Below are 16198 nucleotides of genomic sequence, written 5' to 3' on the forward strand. Positions count from 1 at the left end.
ATAGCCCTGATGAACATAGATACTAAAATCCTAAACAAAATATTAGCAAACTGGACCAAGCAATACATTAAAAAGATCATATACCATGATCAAGTGGGATTTATTCTGGGGATTTACTCAGCCATAAAAAAGAAGGAAATTTTATACCCTTTGTGACATCATAGATGGACCTCAAGAACATTATACTAAGTGAAATAAGCCAGTGAGAAAAAGAGAAGTACCATATGACTCCACTCATATGTAGACTCTAATGAACAAAATGAACTAACAAGCAAAATAGAGAGACTCATAGATAGAAAGCAGGGTGACAGCTGGGGGGGCAGGGATGGATGTGAGGAGGAACTGAGTAAAAAGAAAAAAAAAGAAAAACTCATGGACGTGGACAACAGTGTGATTGCTGGGGGGGGGGACATGGGGGGATAAATGGTGATGGATGGGGGCTTGACTTGGGGTGATGAACACACAACAAAGTGTACAGATAACCTGTTGTAGAATTATGCACCTGAAACCTGTATAATTTTGTTAACCAATATATCCAAATAAATTCAATAAAAAGAAACAAAAGAATAACCAATGAGGGAAAATGGTTACTAAAATTGGGGACAAATTAGTTAGAGCTTTCACAGATACAGGAGCAACCATCAGTCCTCAACCCCGATGCCCGTCCAATGTCCCCGCCCCAGAGTCAAGAACATGTACAAATGGTGGGGGTAACTAATAACCCTGTAACAGTCCCAAATCTTTACCTGTTCCTTTTCAGATAGGACCCCTCTTTGGTTCCATCCATTTTTATTGTCCCTTCTGCACCAATTCATGTGTTAGGAAGAGAATTTCTAGAAATCTACCAAGCTCATATTTCGTTTTCCCCAAAAGGGGAGATGTTATTAGATTAAACCCCTGTAAGTGATAAGGCAAAATCAGAAAAGAACCATTTCAAACCCCCATCTATACCTTAATTTTATCCAACAACCCTCATCCAGCCCTCCAAGATTCACCTATCTCTGGACACAATTCTCCACTGATACAGAGAAAATACATTTGGTACCGCCCCCACCCCCCTATCAAGATTCAAATAGATCCTAATAAACCTTTGCCTAACATAAAACAGTACCCCCTAAATCCTTAGGCACTGGCAGGAATTCAGCCCATAATAGAGGAATTTTTAGCTCAGGGGCTCACTGTCCCTGTACCGGCCCCTGTACCATTCCTATCCTCCTGGTCCAGGAGCCTAACTGAAGGGGATGGCAACTGGATCAAGACGTTCGAGCCATCAATTGCACAGTTATACCCTGGCATCCTACAGTTCCTGATCCCCATACCCTCCTGTCTAATATCCCTCCTGAGACTTGGTTTTTCTCTGCCACAGTCAGCTCCAGTGCCTTTTTCAGTATTCCAATTGATTGAGAAAGTCAATATTCATTTTCTTTCACTTGGAAAAATCAACAATACACCTGGACTGTCTGAGCCCAGGGGTATACTGAAAGCCCTACTTATTTTCCTCAAATTCTTAAGGCAGATCTCAGAGATATTATATTTCCCTGTAAATCTACCTTACTTCAATATATAGATGATCTACTTCTCTGCTCCCTCTCTGAACAAGTCTAACAGTCTCCATTTATTACACACTCTAGCTCTCAAAGGACATAAGGTCATTGAACAGAAGCTTCAACTTTCATAAAATTTTTAGGGCATTTCCTTACCCCAGGGAGCCTAATCCTTGACCTTTCCTGGATATAAGATATATTAGCTTTCCCTGAACACAAAACTAAAAGACAACTTCGAGGGTTCTTGGGACTTGCAGGCTACTACTATAGTTGGCTCCCTAATTTTTCCTTACTCCCCAGCCCTTATATGAGCTTCTGAAAGCTTCTTCTCCAGACCCCCTACAACAGTACGAGCCTGAACAACATTTCACTAATTTAAAGAACCGAAACAGGCATCAGTGCTAGGACATCCAAATTATAATCTTCCCTTCTCTCTTTTCGTTAATAAAAGGAAAGGAAATGCATTAGGTGTGCTTACTCAGCCCCACAGGTGGAGGACACCACGGTATAGGGAGCTACAGCCAACAGTTAGACCCCGTAGCCCAGGACCTAGCACCTTGCCTTAAGGCAACAGCCACTACTTTAACTCTTGTAATCCTGAATCAGTAGATATTCCCTTATGTTTTAACTATCAATTTTGCTTAAAGTCTATCTTCTGCCACTTGTAACTTCTTGCATCCTAGTAATCCAACCTTTACAGACTTCAGCCACAGGGGCTAAAACTTCTACTGAACTTTGGTCTGATTTCCCTCTACCATAGGACAAGAGGGACCCAGAGTAGGGAGCCCAGAGCCCTCTGGCAACAACAACAGAACTCAAAAACAACAAAAAACCCGGATTGATCAACACCATCGCATTTTGCAAAGTTTGATGGAAAGGGGGAAATTAGAACTTATAAGAACTTCAGTATCATAATTTGTTGCCGAACATTTGGACATTTTATAGTTTAAACTCTAATGCTACCTGCAAGGCACGACTTCGCTCTTTTGAGCTCTAAACTGCCTACAGGGTAAATATCCTCTCAGTGCTGATTGTGTGGTTGATAAGCAGCACCTTGTATACTGGGCCTGCTCTACCAAAAGCCTTTGTCCTGTGAGCCAGAACCAAAACCAGGATGTTGATAAATGCTTCATCACGTTACCTGTTTTTCTTACTATTGAAAATTCAGTTGCCCCACCAATCAAAAGATGAGTGATGTGAGTTTATAGCCTAGCAATCCTGCTCTTTAATGATCTGCTCCTTGCAGCCTACACCTTTCAGAAACTCTGTTCCCCAGCCCTCACCTCAGGGCATGTCTTCAATTCATACTGAAGGCTACAGTCTCTGATTTACAAACCATATGAGAATAAAACTCTTAATTTCTTCCGGAATTTTTGTTAGTACCCTAATCGCACAGCCAGTTTACCCTTCCTAATGTGTGGTTCCAGTTATGTCATCACCTTACTGAAATCTCATGCCACTGCCTCAGAAGGGCCTTCAGCATCTGCTAACATTGCTTGCTACTTTTGTATCACTTCCCACATCCTTTCCCGTATTATTTTCACTGAACCATTCACTTGTTCACTCATTTAACAAGAATGTATTGAGCTCTTACCGTGGACCAGGTACTATGCACAGCCCTAAGGAATACAATGGGAAGAAAGAAGAAAGAGGCTCACAAAGCTTCCTCTGGTGAATCTTACAGCCTAGGGTGGAAGAAAGATGTTCATCAGACAAGTATACAAATTTATGTGTAATTTCAACTGAAACTTATACCCTGGAGTGGGAGGGTATGACACACTCAAGGAATACAGCTACAACTTTAGAGAGCAAACTGGCAAACAAGATAGGATTAGACTAGAGGGAAAGCGGGGGTCTCCACTGCTAGAACTTGCAGGGCAGATCAAGAATTTTGGTTTTTTATCTTACAAGCAATGGGAAGGTACTGAAGTATTTCAATCAGAAGAGTGACATGATCAGATTTATATTCTAGCTCCAAGGGAGAAAATGGGTAGGAGACAGGGGACAAGAATGAATGGGGTCCCCAGTTAGGAGAGTATTTGAGCAGTCCATGTAAAAAATCATAATATTAAGATCCAGAAATGTTAATCAAGAAATATTTAGGCCCTGTACAGTGTTGCTCATTGGTTAGAGCATCAGGCCATGCACCAAAAGGTCTCGGGTTCGATTCCCAGTCAAGGCCATGTACCTGTGCTGCAGGTTCAATGCCCGGTTCCAGTCGGTGTGCATGTGGGAGTCAAACAACCAGTCGATGTGTCTCTCTCACATCCATGTTTCTTTCTATTTCTCTCTCCCCCTCTCCCTCCCTCCCTCCCTCCCTCCGTTCCTCCCTCCCACTCTCTCTAAAAAATCAGTGGGGGGAATATCCTCAGGTGAGAATTAACAAAAAAAAGAAACACTAATATTTAGGAACCCAGATCAACAAAACATGGTGAGGGGTTGGACACTAAGGGTGAAGGGAAAGGATGCTCAAGAATAACTTTGCATTGTCTGGCTTATACAACTAGATGGATGACAATGACATTCACTGGGACAGGATTACTGGATTGGGGTAAGGTACAGATCACTAAGCCCAGTACTGGACATGCTGAGTATGAGGTAATTTTGCAACACCAACAGATGTTAGAAACAGGCAGCTGGATATACAAGTCTGGAGCTCTGAGAACATCTGGGCTAAGGTCAAACTTGGGAGTCACAGGAGAACAAACAGTAACTGAAGTCATGAAGACAGATGAGATCAGCCTAGGACAGTGCATGGAGTAAGAAAAAGAACGAGCCTAGGATTGAGACTTGAAGAGCCTCCAAGTTCAGTAGCCAGGGAGAAGAAAATCAAAATTGCAAGCACGAAGAAGGATATATAAGAGAAAACTTGGGAGTGTGTTGTCAAGAAAATAAGGTTTCAAGAAGGTAGTGGGCAATAAAAGAAGTAAAATAAAGTGTTCATTAGACTTAGCAGCATGGATGTCACAGGGAGCTTGGTGAAAGCTGTTTTAGTAAAACAATGGGAATAACCACTGAAGAGAAATAAACTGAGGGATTAATGGGCAGAGAGGATGCGGAACTAATGGGCACAGTTGACTCTTTGGTGATGTCTGGCTATGAAAAGGGACAGGTGAAATCAAAAGAGTTTCCATTTGTTGTTGCTATTATTTTCATTAAAGGAGAACCTCAAGTGTGTTTAATACTGATAGGAAGGAAGAGCTGAGAAGGTGGGGCCAAGGATAAATGACAGTCCTATGAGGGGAGGAAGGGGTGGGTTCACTGTGGCTAGAACTCCCCAGGCACGTCCTGTACGCTCAGGCTCACACAGTTCACTCATCCTCCACTCCAACCTCACTCTGAAAGTTATACCATTAACAGCTCAGACTCCACACCCTTTCCCCTGTGAATCTCACCTAATTTCTCTAGTTCCTGGGACCCCTTCTCTGCAACCCCACGGTATACTATGTTTTCACATTTATTTGACCACAAAACCCTTAACAGCAGGTTCCACAGAATATACACTGGGAAAGGAACATCCTATTTCCTGTCCAGCTCACATCCTACACCCTCAGTACAACCTTTCCTAACCATCCCAGAACAAGTAATACCTCCCTTGTAAGTCCTGAACAATTACACCACTTAGTGTTAAACATTTAAGATCCTAGAATGTAAGCTCCAAGAGTGTGGGGCCTTGCCTGTCTGGTTTAACACTGTATCCCCAGTGCCTAGTAGGGTAGGCACCCAGGAAATGTTTACTGAATGAAGTAATTAAAAGAGATGCCCTGTTACTCCTCAACCATGAATTATTGAAGAAGAGGGACTATGTCTTATGCCTTCTTATACACAGTGTCCTACAAAGGAGATGTTGAATAAATTTGATTACATGATGATGTTTATGGCCTAATATCACAATGGAATTAAAGACACAATTTGAAATATACCTTGACATTGATGAAAAGCCTCTGTTTCTTAACTCTAATTTTAAAAGATAATACTTGTCCTCAAAATACTAAAACATTTCCCCATATTCCAGAATTTAAGAAAACCCTTAAAGACAATTGAGCTATCCTTCCCCTGCTTATAAAATTCTTTTATAAATCCATATAACACTCTAACATCTCAGTGTCTATTGTAAAATTTATCTGAATGCTGGAGTTTAATATTTTCACATCCTGATAATATGCAGGAAGTACATTAAGGATACTGTTAGGGTGGACCTAAGCATTATCTCCCCGCCTAATAAAGACAATCATCCTAATGTCATTAAAGTATCAGAGTTCTGGTCACAAATAACACAACAAAATAAGATTTGCAATGAGGCAGCATACAAAACCAAAATCGAAAGAGATCTAAAATATAAGCTATGCTACCAAAAAAGGCCCCAAAATGCTGAGGTGATAACTGCTTCATTTTTCAACAAATAGCTTCATTTCTCATTTGTACTTTGTACAGGATTTACTTTAAATTCAACTTTATGTTTCTCTCCCATATTTTATTGCTACAGTTAAATTTATCTACAGAATTACTAAATTGGAAAGAACAAGATTACTTCTTATGCTTTAAAGACTTTCATGCCAATTGGTACTTTCAGCTCACTAAAATTTATTTTGTCTTCCCTCTTTAGCAAGACCTTGGAGACAAATTCTAGACAAAGCAGCAAAAGGCTCAGGTTAAACACAAGTACCTTTAGGGGCCAGAAGAACTGTATCTTTATCCAGTGAAGGGAAGGAACAGACAGAGAAACTTGTGCGATATAAACAATAGGAACTAAATTAAAACTTCAGTTTGTAATGGAAATCAGAGCCTAAAGAAGCACAGGAAGGCACCCATTGATGTTAGAACTCATGCTCAGCTCCAAAGGGCAAAAGAAAGTGTCTTATAAAAAAAAAACAAAAGGTTTTCTTTTCATAACATGTAAGCAGTCACATTGGAATATCTCTGCCATGATCAGTAAACTTGGGTTATAACAGGATAAAACAGTATTCTCTCTCCTGAAGTAATTCGGGGCCAGTACTTCAGCCTCACTGAAGAAGCCACTGTAGGAGGTATTGGAAATCAGTATTGGAAAAGGTTTTCTTTTCATAACATGTAAGCAGTCACATTGGAATATCTCTGCCATGATCAGTAAACTTGGGTTATAACAGGATAAAACAGTATTCTCTCTCCTGAAGTAATTCGGGGCCAGTACTTCAGCCTCACTGAAGAAGCCACTGTAGGAGGTATTGGAAATCTTAGTCCTTGCTGTCAGATAAAGTCTGTCTGGGGTCTTACCACTTTTCTTAATTACTCTTGGGAAGACTTTTATATCTTTTTATCTTGAATATTTAAAAACATATACAAAGTAAAAAAATGATGTAATGACTCTATGCTCATATCTGAAATTCAACAATTACCAATTAATTAGCCAATATTATTTCATCTACTACTTACACATACAGACACACACCAGCTCTCCCACATACACATACTAAATTATACTGAAGCATGTGGGAAGACTTTTAAATCCCCTTTTAACAAACTCTAAATTACAGGTCATAAGTGGCAAAATATTTAATAGCCAGTGCAATAAGAAAAAGAAACAAAAGATTAGAAAGGAAGGAATAAAATTGTATTCACAGATGACACATCTTTATGTAGAAAATTCAGAGACATCTATAAAAGAGCTACTAGAATAAATGAGCATAGGTAGGTTGACAGAGAACTTCAATGCACAAAAATCAATCATTTCTATATACTAGCAACAAATAATCAAAAATATAAATTTAAAAAACATTTAAATAGCATCAAAAATTACAAAATTCGTAGGCATAACTGTGACAAAAATGTACAAGATTCACCCAGTGGAAGCTACAAAATATTGCTAAGAGAAATTAAAGAAAACCTAAATAAATTGAGATAATAGCATGTTCATGGGTTGGAAGATTCAATATTGTGAAGATGACAATTCTCCCCAAATTGATCTATGCAGTCAATACAATCCTGATCAAATTCTCAAGCAGACTTTTTGGAAAAGCTAACAAGCTGATTCTAAAATTAATATAGAAATGAAAGGACCTCGAAGGGCCAAATCTGGAAAAAGAATAGCAAAGTTGAAGGACTTACACTATTTGACTTCAAGTCATCTTATAAAACTACAGTAACCAAGCCAGTATAGTATTGGCATCAAGATAGACAAATAGATCAATAATGAAACACAAAAGAGAGTCCAGAAATAAAACCACACATATATAAATGGATTTTCAACCTAGGCAATTTAGTGAAGGAATGGTCTTTTCAGCAAATGCTTCTACAACAATTGTATTTCAGCCCTGGCCCGTTTTCCTCAGCGGTTAGAGCATCGGCCCTCGGACTGAAGGGTCCCAGGTTCAATTCTGGCCAAGGGCAAGTACCTCAGCTGCAGGCTCGATCCCCAGCCCTGGTCAGGGAGCATGTAGGAGGCAACTGGTCGATGTGTCTCTCTCACATCGATGTTTCCCTCTCTCTCTTCCCCTCCCTTCCACTCTCTCTGAAAAGCAATGGAAAAAACATCCTCGGGTGAGGACAAGAAATAATTGTATTCCATATGCAAAGAAACAAAATTTGATCAATACTTTGCCCTATACACAAAAATTAACTCAAAGTAGATCATAGACCTAAATGTAAAACCTGAAACTAAAATTTCTAGAATATAGGAGAATATCTTTGTAATAGTCACCTAGCAAAGGTTTCTTAGAAAAAGCAACAAAAGCACAATCCATAAAAGAAAAAAATACAAATTGGACTTCATCAAAATTAAGAATGTCTCACTTCAAAAGACACCATTAAGAGAATATAAAAAGTAGAAAATATTTGCAAACCTTGTGCCTGAAAAATGACTTACATCCAGAATATATAAGGAACTTCTAAAACTCAGTAACATGAAAACCCAGAAGCCAATTGAAAGTGAACAAAAAATCTGAACAGACACTTCACCAAAGAAGCTATATAGATAGCAAATATGTTGATGAAAAGATGCTCAGCATCACTAATTGTTGGAGAAATGCAAATTAAAACCACAGTGAGATACCACTGCAAATTAGAATGTCTAAAATTTAAAAGACTGACCATGCCAAGGGTTGACAAGGATGTGGAGGAACTGAATCTCTTATACACTGCTGGTGGGAATACAAAATAGTAAAGCCGCTTTGAAAAATCTGAGTTTCTTTAAAAGTTAAACATATACCTACCATATGGTCTAGCCACTCTACTGCTAGGTATTTATATAGCCAAGAGAAATAAAAGTATATATCCACACAAAGACTTGTACACAAAGTTTCACAGCAGCTTTGTTCCCAAAACTGGAAACAATATGTCCATCAATAGATGAATGTATTAATAAACTGTGGTACATCCACACAAAGGAATATTACCCAGAATTCAAGGGGAATCAACTACTGATACACTAAAAACAGGAATGAATCTCAAAATAATAATACTGAATGAAATAAGCATAACTACATACTGTAGGATTCCATTGATATAAAATTCTAGGAAATGAAAATTAATATATAATGAGAGAAAGGTCACTGGTTGTCTGGGATGGAGGTCAAGGTGTCAGGATATGACAAGCTTTGGGGGTGCTGGATATGTTCACCCTCTTGTTTGTGATGATGGTCTCATGAGTCTGTTCATATGTCAAAACTTAACCAATTGGCCTAGCTGGCGTGGCTCAGCAGTTGAGCAGCGACGTATGATCCCATAGATCAAGATTTGATTCCAGGTCAGGGGTAGAGGGCATGCAGGAGGCAGCCGATCAATGACCTTCCCACCATTGATGTTTCTATCTCTCTCTCTCCCTCTACCTTCCTCTCTGAAATCAAAAAAGACATTTAAAAAAAAAAAACTCTTTAAAAAAACACCAAAAAAAACTTAACCAATTGCATACCTTAAATACGTAGCTTATAATATGTCAACTATACCTCAATAAATCAGCTCTTAACAAATACGGTCTTAACCAATAAGTAATAATCTTTCATAATACAAATTGGGTCCTAATTCGTTCATTAAAAATCATTCCTTGTTAATAATGTGTATTTTGTCATAAAATTCATATGGCATCCTTACTTCCAAACTATTAAGAAAGACTGATTTGAACTAGCAAAATTCAGCAAGTCATAAAGAAAATAAATGTCTTACAGAAGCAAAAGATCTCTGAACAATACAAAATATTTTTCCATTAAAAAAAAAAAACTTAGAATAACCAACCATGTAAACTGTTGATTTTAAGTAGGATTATACAAAAAGAACAATGTGCTATCACCTCCTTTCTAGTATAACTGTTATAGTTTTATAGTCAGTCCTCTATAACTCATTAAAGCTGACCATGGCAAAGAGAGAAAGAAGCAACCATTTCCCTTGATGAAATGCTCCTTAAATGAGGTGAAGTAAAACAGAAATGTCTGGGGCTTCTCTCTGAATCCCTCAGCACGTAGACAATCACCACAAACCTCTCCTCATCAAAGCCTAAAGGGAGAAACAATCCAATTTCATTAAAGGAAGCCTGCAGAGGAACCTAAAGAACAGAGTTCTTCAATTAGCATTATGGAACTTCCTGCCTCCTCCCCGCTTAGGTACCCAAGCTCTCCAGTCTACCAGATACTCCAACAACTACATTCCTTCATTTGAAGGATTTTTAAGCCACAGGGAACAGGTAACTTCCTACTGTATCAGCCTACTTCATCACTTACCCTTTTCTTTATCATTACCACAGTAGTTAGGTTGATGTTCTCATGACCAGTGTAACTGCAGAAATCAGACCTGATTTAGGGAAGTAGCATGATGCAGTGCGATGGAAGGAATATGGGCTTTCGCATAAGACAGACATGGGTCCATACTTTGGTTCTAGCACTTATTGCCTTATGACTCAAGTTTCTCAATAAAAGAGTCAAATCATCTTTCTCATTGGACAAATACTGGTATTAAATGACACAATGCATGTGAATTACTTGACACATAGGAGGGGATCATTCCATCAATTATAATCCCCACAATATACCATTATTTTAAATATTGGGACAAAAGGTAGGTTTTTTTTGGACTAAGAGATGAGTCAACTTGACCAATTCTAGCCTCAACACAAGAGTTATTCACATAATTGCAACTCTGGGGCACCAAGTTCTCGGGCATCAAGTTCTTGCTGTGGTTCCAAATAAAATGCCATCTGAAAAGTCTTCATTGTCAGATCTTTCTATCTCCTGTCACACAACACAAAGGAGCATTTTGTGCAGTTCTACTACCACCCTCAGTCTAATAGAGATAAGAATTCTGGCCAAGTCTCCCTGATATCAACAATAATGGCTTAAATAACTGGACTGCAGAGGGATCTATGGACCCATTCCAGGTCCACAGTTTGGTCTGTACATGTGCTCAGTAGTATTTGAGTGAAGATGAACTTTATTTCCCACAGCAATTCCCCATATAAAAGAAAAAAAATTTTTTTGTAGGTTAAAATAGGAGGACACTCTAAAAGGCTGGTCATACAACATTCCGAGAAAGCAAAGTCTGGGATAAATGGGGAAACTACAAATAAAAGTTTACAAATTTTCCTCACACAAGAATATGCTTTGTTACACTTTTTTAGCCCTAAAAATACTGAGCCATCTCAAAATCACTTCCAATCCAATACCCAAAATCAACTGATCCATAGGCATTCCGCAATGAGCACTATAAAGTGTGGTACAAATATGATTCTTTCAGAAACATTTAACAGTAATAAAGCTCACAAAGAAACACTAAACCTTTGCCTCAAAATAAATCAGATAGCCTAAAAAGTTTAATGCATTAGGTTTTTCATTTCTAATTGTTTTTTTATTAGATTTTCATCAAAACTTACAGGGGAACCCAAGTGTGTGTGCCATGGACAAATGCATGCAATATAGAGAGTGTTAGGAAAAGGTGAGAAAGTCTTAACTCTGACTACAAAAGTGAAAGAATAATTCAACTGCAGAAGGACTAATGTAAATTTGATTACTATAATCAATGAAGTTCAAAATTTTATGTAGGGCCATCTTTTAGGCAATGAAAGTCCTGAAGACAATCAATTCATTAACAAATATTTCCTAGGCATCTAATATGCCTCAGCATAATGTTATGGAGATAGGAAAATGTGTCTGTGCCTCAGTGGTACTTCTGATCTAACTAAAGAAAAGAGCACTAAATCACAACATGTAAACAAGCTGAAGCAGAAAAGGCAACCACCCAAGAGTTGAAAGACTAGAGCTCCAGTCCCAATTCTGCCCCACTCACTAGATGTCTGTTCCTAAGCAAATCACTGGAACTTCTACAGCCTTCAATTTTCTCATCTAGAAAATCTCTAAGACTTTTTCCACTCTGGGTCTATTAATCCAAGCTGAAGGACAGGGGAGAGGAAAGAGCCTGAAGAGCTGGGAGGATTTGAATTGACTGATGAAAGAAGAAAGGAAATTCCAGGGAAGGAGCATGAAGGTAAAAATGAACATACCTTGTACGATTTCACTTTTATGAGATATTTAGAGTAGCCAAAATCATGGAAACGGAAGGTAAAAGACTGGGTGCCAGGAGCTGGAGGAAAGAGAAATAGGAAGTTGTGCAATAGATAGAGTTTTCATTTTGCAAGATGACAAAGTCCTAGAGATCCGTTATGCAACAATGTAAATAGAGTTAATACCACAAAACTGCACACTTCAAAGTGACTAAGAGGATAGATTTAATGTTTTTATTACCACAATTAAAAAGAGCCACAGAAATTAGTGTCCTAGAGGTCACACTAATGCAAAAATATTTCAAATCAACTTCTAGTATCTAATCCTAATCCCTAAAATTCCTTTTCTCCCATGTTAAAAAAAAAAAAAAAAAAAAAAAAAAGTGAACATATCTTGCTAGTGGGACATAGTGACTTCCCCAATGACAATAAAACTGAGGGAGCATGTTGAAAAAATGAGGAAAGACAATTCAAATACTAAGCAACAGTAGAAATACAGAGTAGGCTATTCAACCATCTAATTGTGTCATCCCCGCCCACAATCCAGCCTAAGTCTGTTAAGTAAAACCGTGTAGAGGCTTCTCTCTACTCCAAGGATAAAGAAAAACTTTATCCAAGGCCCAGCAGCCTCTTGCCCACCTCTCGAGACCCCCCTCCCACCAGACTATTCTACACTCTTCCTGCTCCACACAAGGAGCTGTACTGTAGGTCCCCAGCCCTCTTCGTGGACCATGACATCACAGGGTCTTTGCCTTTGCTGTTTGCTCTGACTGAACACTCTTCCCTTCCTGTGCATCCTTCAGATTTCAGTCCGAATGTCACTTCTGTGTCCCTAACTCAAATACTCGTCACAGTTGCAGTTTTATACTCACGTGATTATGATACCATCTGCGGAGGACCTGGGCCATGGATGCACTCAGTCTCCCCCATTTCCAACACCAAGCACAGTGCCTAGTAGCAAGTAAGCACTCAACTTGTTGACTAAGTGCATCAATGGGCACTAAATCTATAAGGAATAAATAGGTGTCCTTAAGAGCATGCATCTTCACAAAATGAATCTTTGGAGAGTGCCCAAAGCAATTGAGCCTAAAATCCTATTCAACTCCTTAAAGTCAATTCAGGTGCACGTACGGCACACCTCCGAGGTACTACGGTTTCAATTCCAAATGATAATAAAGTGAGTAACGCAATAAAGTGAGTCACAATCTTTCTGCTGGTGGAGGGTCTTGCCTACCATTTGTAAAAAACACAACACCTGTGAAGCATAATAAAACAAAGCAAAATAAAACGAGGTATAACTATAAATTTCTCTAACGCCTCTATGTCTCTAGGCAAATGCTGAGCATCCAAGGCAGATCATTTAAACACACACACACACCATAGGTAAAGCAGGGCACTAGCCGCTAAGAGTTGTATTTGGGATTTCCTGATACAGTGCCTGCTACATAGTAAGCATTCTGGAAATATCTGTCAAATGAAGAAAGCAACATTTCACAAGACTAGCAAGTATGTATGAAACAGTAAGTAACTCTATTAAACTGTGGTGCCTTATATAAAAGTAAGACCGACTGCAGAACCAGAGGAAAGAATCTCTAAGTGGCAAAGACTCCGCAATTAGCCTCATTATATTAGATCTCAAATGCAAAATATGCCAGAAAGATTTGTACTAAGAGTGAAAAAAATAGATACTGCAATCAAGTGGCCTTAAAAACTTAAATACTACAAAGCATCATATGAGACTATTCCCCAAGCCCTTAAGAAGAAACTACTTAGGATTCCCTGTCCCCTCCAATACGAACAGAAGTTGAATCTATACTTTAGAGAAGACAAGTAGTATCTATATGTCAGAGAAACAATCCATAAACATATTCCTGAAAACTCAGACCCATACTGATCTCTCCTCTGCTGATTTTGCATTTAAACAGATGTTACTTTATAGTTTTCCTGAAATTTAATGTGTGCAGCCTCATTTCTTATATGTATCCTTTCAGGTGCATATAACACTGCAGGTGTTTAATAAACAGTTACTGAACAGAAATGAAATTATACTGTTTTGAATAACTAACTTTGAGATTTTTAAACTCCTGTATTTTATTCCCAAATAATGTCATTCCCAAAAATTGCTCATATGCCTGTTAAAGTCGTTATCCAACAACGTTGCCACTCCTTCAAACTCAATTAAGGGAGGTGTTTCAAGTCCTTGTAGTTCCCACATAAATTTCAGTTTGTCGATTTCCGGAAGGGAAAAAAAACACAAACAAACAGCTGGGATTTTGACAGAGGCTGTGCTGAATCCATTTTCAAGTGTGAATCAGAGATGTTAACACCACCTGCCCCTACTTTCTTCAACGTGGCAAATTTCACTTGACATTTTTCCTAAACCTACTCAGTCCCAAGGAGAGTTCCTTCTGCAGGAAACGGGAAAATATAAAATCTTAACTACACAACACTAACCGCACGTCACTAAAGGCTGGAAAGCCAGTGCCCCGGGGGAAAGATCAGCACAAAACCGTCAACGAAATGAGTCTCCACGACCGACAGAACAGATTCAGTCTGTCTCGGGAAAGCTGCTGGCAAACGTCAATTAACACACTTAGGTGGCTGCCGTTCACGGCTCCTGAGGCGCCGTCCCTGCCGGCCCCGGACGTCAGCGTCGGGACCCGGGGAACGCGCCCCGGTGACCCGGGACTCCCACGGCTGCCGCCTGTGGAACAGGTTTCCCTCCCCGCGCACCACGCGGGCTCCCGGGAGGGTCGCGGCGAGGACCGGGCTGCAGGCCGCGCTGCCCGGGCGGGGGGCGTGAGGTGGGCAGGGGCGACGCCAGGCCCGGGACAGATGCCAGAGGCGGGGGCGCTCGCTCGGGGCCGCCACAGGTGCCCACGAAGGGCCGCGGCGGCCCCGCAGGCCAGACCCCGCCGGTCCCGGGAAGGGGTCCCGGTGGGGCCGGCGGGGCGGGGGCGGGAGGCCTCACCGTAGCTCCCGGGAGGCCGGCGCCACTGCGGTCCCGCAGTTGCTAAGGAGGATGCTCTTCCGGGTCACGGCTGGCGCGGCGGCGGCGCAGCAACGGTGGCCGGAAGGGACCAAGGGCGAAGCGCGGCAGGTGCGCGGCTGGGCGGGGGTCCGCGCTGGTTCCGCGGCGGCGGAAGCGGCGAGAGGGCCGCGCGGGGGGGGGGCCGCGCGGGGAGCCCCCGCTGCGCCTCCGGCCCCGCCGGGAAGGGGAGGGGCGGGGGCGGCTGGCCGCAGCCGGTGGCTCTAACGGGACGCCTCTGGGACGCCTTCCCGCCCGGCCCGGCCGCGCTGTGCCCCGCGCCTGCACCCCCGCAGCCCCGGCCCTCGAGCTGTGCCCCCCCAGCCGAGTCCCCCCTTCTATTCCGGCCGTGTCGCAGCGCCCGCCCCTTCCTGCGACGGGGTTTACTCTGCGGCACCTGCTCAGCAGGCGCGGGGCTGGCCCGGGGCGACCGGGGCTGGCGGGAGGGCGGGTGCAGGAGGCTGCGGAGCCCCTCCAGGGCCTGTCCCGACGCCCGCGCGGGAGGCTTGGTGCTGGAGGCGTCAGACACGCGGGGCAGGGGGCAAAGTGCGTCGGTCAGGGTGGGCTCCGCGGGGAACCCCACGGCGGGGGGCGGGGTCTGGAGCGCCGCGGGGCCGTGGGTGTGAGCAAGGCCAGGAGGGCAAAGGTGTACCACCAACAAGGCAGGGCCAGAAAATGGTTGTAGTTTGATAAAAGGAAGCTAAATCCACTGTTTTTTGAACAGAAGGGGCAAAGCGGACCTTTAAGGTGGAGAAAGAAAGACCCACATATAATCGATGAAGCTTATCCCACGTTCTCCTAGCAGCCTCGAATGTAGCATCTATTCTGAAGACCTGTTCTGTTGAAGGACCAAGGTGGTTCATGAGGCTGGGGTTCTGGACGATCTCCGTGGTGCCTCAAGACATAGAAACTCATCATTGCTATGAAGGGCATGTTTTTTTATAGAGTGGTTCCCCTGGTATGTCAAGTACCCATCTGGCCCCATACCTGTAGTCGTTAGGGGGTTATTGATTATATTCCCTGTGCTGTACTTTACATCCCTGTGACTATTCTGTAACTACCAATTTGTACTTCGTAATGCCTTCACTTTTTTCGCCCAGTCCACCAACCCCCTTCCTTCTGTCAACTGTCAGTCTGTTCTCTGTGTCTATGAGTCTATTTCTATTT

General features: G+C 41.6%; 1 protein-coding gene across 5 annotated transcripts in view; it reads right to left on the reverse strand.

Annotated features, from left to right (window-relative positions):
- The window catches only part of DIS3L2 (DIS3 like 3'-5' exoribonuclease 2), a 213744-nt gene extending 198671 nt beyond the window's left edge, over positions 1-15073 (reverse strand). For 2 of the 5 annotated variants that reach the window (XM_087819517.1, XM_087819515.1), the window contains exon 1: positions 14975-15073. The gene's annotated coding sequence lies outside the window, so the exon portion shown is untranslated. Of the gene's footprint in view, positions 1-12003; positions 12084-14457; positions 14612-14974 lie in introns of those variants that run through there. The other 3 variants (XM_087819516.1, XM_016204662.2, XM_016204664.2) reach the window with 3 other exon arrangements.
- Between the last annotated feature and the right edge of the window lie 1125 nt (positions 15074-16198).

This window comes from Miniopterus natalensis, chromosome 8 (assembly GCF_054644295.1).
Source record: "Miniopterus natalensis isolate mMinNat1 chromosome 8, mMinNat1.hap1, whole genome shotgun sequence".
In the NCBI taxonomy this organism is placed as follows: Eukaryota; Metazoa; Chordata; class Mammalia; order Chiroptera; family Miniopteridae; genus Miniopterus; species Miniopterus natalensis.